Genomic DNA, 4,231 nt, shown 5'->3' with positions numbered 1-4,231 from the left:
GGTTCTTCAACGACTGGCTTAATCTGAGTAAGAAACACATCAAAATTGGCCAAAGCTTCTTGCAAAGCCTCCCTAGTATATTTGGAAAGACGTAACAACTTATATAGAGTTATCCTTGTTGGGATGTTAGCTAGTTGGGCCATAACTTCGAAACGGTATGGCATATTAGAAGTTTTCAGTTTATCTCCCCTAATCGATTGATTGAAATGAGACTGTTTCGAAACTTGAACCTCTTTGCGATGAGGCTCTTTCTCCTTTTGCTTGTTAGTTGGTTGTTGTTGGGGTTTCTTAGCAGGTGCAGAGGGAATTGTAACTATCCCCAGCTCAGCTAACATTTTAGTATTTGGATTTGAGACTTCAAGATACTTATATTAGTATTTGTTCCCACTCCTGGTAGCAAAGACTTCATGCTTGTCCTCGGAAAGCGGCAAAGTCGGGATTCTTTCATCATTTTTCTCTAGAACCACCATGGTGGCGCAACATGGTTTTCCTTTACCCTTGGGCTTGGATTTCTTCTTAGAAGAGGACCCATTCCACTGTTCGTCTTTAAGCAGGTTAGGATGGACCAAAAGAATTTCGCCATTAGGGGCCATGTGTGGTGCGAGCCCTTTCTGGCATTTTCTATAAGGATCGTAGTTAACGGTCTTCATCCCCACCTTCGATACACGCTCTGCTTGGAACTACGACACAGGGATAGAGCCGAAGCTGATAGATATTGTATTAGCACCCACATTCTTTTCCTTGGACTGTTTTTTAGTGATGATGCCGACGTCGATCAAGGCTTGAATTTTGTCCTTGAGGGTGTAGCACATCTTGGTGGGGTGATGGACCCACCTATAGAAGACACAGTATTTAGGGTATGTAGTCCTCTTGGCTTCCTCTTGATTGATAATTAGAGGTAGCTTAATCTTATCATTTTCCAAGAGGTATTTGAAGATGGCAGGCACCTTATCTTCCTTGAAAGAATACTCTTTCGGGAATTTTGGCTCAGAAGTTTTCTGCTACCTTTGAGGTCGCTGTTGCCATCTAGACGACGACTGCTATGGCGCTTGCTATTGTGGTTGTAGTTGAAATGTTTTATTCACATCTACTGTGACTGCTGGCGCCTTCCCACTACCTCGAGGATTAAAGTTCTTCTTTTGAGGATTAGCTATCTACTGACCCCTCTCAAGCTTCTTTCTCTTAAGAAATCGTTCAGCCTGCTCGCCACGCACCTTTAATTCTTTCTATGCTTTGGAGGGTGCTACTCCCATGGCTTCTAGTACATCCAAGGAGAGATTATTATGACAAATTTGGAGGATGAACTCCTCTATAATCGGATCTCGGCAATTCATCGCCTTATTCTGGAAGCGCTTAACAAATCTGTCAATCGACTCCTCGTCTTTCTACTTCTCATTGAAAAGTATTCCGATTGATATATCGGTGTCATCATCGAAGAAGTTGGTGAGAAACATGCTTTCCATATCATCTTCTTATCTTCGCCCACATTTTTCTTTGGGGTTTGTTGAAAAGTCTGAGAAGGCTCGACTGGACCACCCCTAGTGTTATCATTATTGGGAGGAGCATCAAAAAAATTTGTCTCGTCTACATCTAAGTCGGTATCAACCATCTTTGTTCGAATAGGTGTTGTATTTCGACGGCTGGACTTAGCTCGCTGACTCAGTTCAGGCTGTGATTGAGGCTATTGGACCTGCAACTCCCTTACTTGTTGTATGACCAACTCCATCTCTGTCTTCATTTTAGCTCGCATTTCTTCTCGCTACTTATCTAGAGCGTCCTGAAGTATCTGAGCCAACTGATCGGGAGTTATTGTGAACGCCTCTCGAACTCATCCTCTGCTAGACATAGTGGTATCCGAAGTGACTGCAAAGCAAACCTATGATGCTTCTTCATCTGAGGATAACCCTTTGTTCATCCGTTGATAATCCCTTAGTTTGATAGTTCTGGATTGTAGCCGAGTTATACGTTAGGATACTTCCGGAAAGGGATTGGGACTAAAATGTCGTGTTGACTTTCCTTTATCGGTCATATTGATGGTAACTTCTGGGAGTTCATTATCTTGAACCATTGATTTCTTCTTGCGGAAACATCTTGGTTTGGGTTTTGACGCTTTAGTTAAAAGCCTTTCAAATACTGAGATCCACTGTGGAGCGGCCTTGGGACAGCTACACTCTGATAATACTGTCCTGATTAGGTTGGCACACGAACAGTGAGAATCCGTTTACCGGATACTTCTCTTCCAAGACTTATTCGTACCCCCGGCCCAATAGTATAACTCATCGGCATGATTATTGGAGCAACCTATCGTGTGCTGCTATGACTTCCCAGGTATAACGTCGTCATCTTTCGACGAATTCATTTCCTTTTGGGGACATAACGCCTTGTTGGAGTTCTCAAGAGTCACTCGTTTGGAACCATGCCTTCATGAGCGTGGGGTCTCAATAGGCTCTTGGACTTCAACTCACAAACCAAGGCAAATAGTTACATGTACTTTCTCAATATGACAGGTCCTTGATTTGTTGGGAGGACGTGCACATCCCCTAGTCTGCCGAATTGCTTGGGGTTCATTCACCGGACCTAAACGCTCTTTAACCGAAACTTTGACTCGACCCTCATGCAAAGGACCAAGTCGATCTGCGATTGTTATCTTAAATCAGGAGAGATCCGCACAGCCATGGTGCTTCACTAGAGGTACTGGATCAATTGGAGTAGGAGCGGAACTCGACGAAAGCGAGGAATGGTAGCCGGGTTACCTATGGGTGACTCGTGGCTGGCCTGGTCACCTTAGGGTGACCCACATTTTTTAGTCTTTTCGGCCACTATTTTGGACTTCGGCCTTCATACTTGGCATTGTTTTGATGGTTTTTTGGCCACCTCTTCCTTGTCTAAATTGTGCACCTCTCGTATAAGTATCCGTGCTTGTGCAAGAAGTGCGTGGCACTTTTGAATACGCTCCTCGAGAGTTGAACAAGTCCTTTTGACACGAACCCATTCATTAGTTGATGGTTTGGAAGAGTGGCCATTTACTCTCTACTGGATCGATTGGCGCTTTCTGAATTTCAGATCCGCCTCATAGCGGATCCTGTCGACAGACTCTAAAGCCTTAGAGAGCTGACGCGCAAGGTGTAGCCGTTGCCTTTGATGAGCCCTCTTTGATAGAGTTCGCATGACTCCAGCGGCTATCTCCTTGATTGAGAGGTTTAGATCTGAAGATCCAACTTTCTTGGACACCGGCAAAGCGTTGCGAGATGCAACAGCAGCAGCAACAGGGCAAAGATCATCATCTTAGGTCTTCAGATCTGAAGACCAGCGGACCTTCCTTGAGAAGGAGATCTTTCTGCTCTTACGAGGGGAGGAGGATCTGGAGGAGGAAGACAGATACTCCTCATACATTAGCTGATTGAACTCGTACTCGACCTCATCTTCAACCGAGATCTTGATCAATGGTTGTGACACGACAGCCTCGGTAGTGAGGCTATTGGCTCACTATTGTCGTCAGCGTGTTCGTGTCAAAAGTTAGTTTTTTTGTCGAATCCATTACACATTTATCGATTATAATGAATTCAAAAGAGTTAGTCTTTTTATAAGACTTCTCACTTACACAAATAAAATAAAAAAATACAACTCTCTTCAAACACACGCAGTGGATGTTTATCACCCACTGCTTGCATGAGATCTTTACCTATGCGGGGGACGTGTTAGTCTATGGATCACCGCGGATTAGATCCGGTTGACAGAATGAAAATTCAATGCTCTTACTTCACAAAGGATGTATTCACAGAATTAAATAATCTCGACCAAGCGAGATTACTACCCTTCTCGAGATCAAAACCAAGTTTGTTCTAGAGGAAAGGGGAATGGGCCTCAGATCTCTCGAACTCTCTTTCTTTATACTGAAGAACTTCGTCAAGATCTGCTAGTCTCTATGAAATTCGTGATTCACTCTTCACAGGGATAGCACCTCGCCTAAATTTCAGATCTCCAGCGTATAGGACCCTAAGCTTGTATTTATAGGCTTCGGTTATGGTGTTTTTGGATAAGAACAAGTGATTTAGCCTCATCATCAATTAATAACAGTCTAACCATATTTAGGGATGATATTCAAGAAGTTGGGAGTCTCTGGAATGAACAAATCCTGAGAAAACATCGAAATACGTGTTTTCGAGAACCAGGGAGCGAGTCAGTTCAACGTGACCCACGCATGTGCGGGTCACCTTAGGGTGACCCGACC

The sequence above is a fragment of the Asparagus officinalis genome, chromosome 9, assembly GCF_001876935.1.
Source record: "Asparagus officinalis chromosome 9, Aspof.V1, whole genome shotgun sequence".
Classification (NCBI taxonomy): domain Eukaryota; kingdom Viridiplantae; phylum Streptophyta; class Magnoliopsida; order Asparagales; family Asparagaceae; genus Asparagus; species Asparagus officinalis.
The sequence above is the reverse complement of the archived record's forward strand: the minus strand, read 5'-3'. Positions refer to the sequence as shown.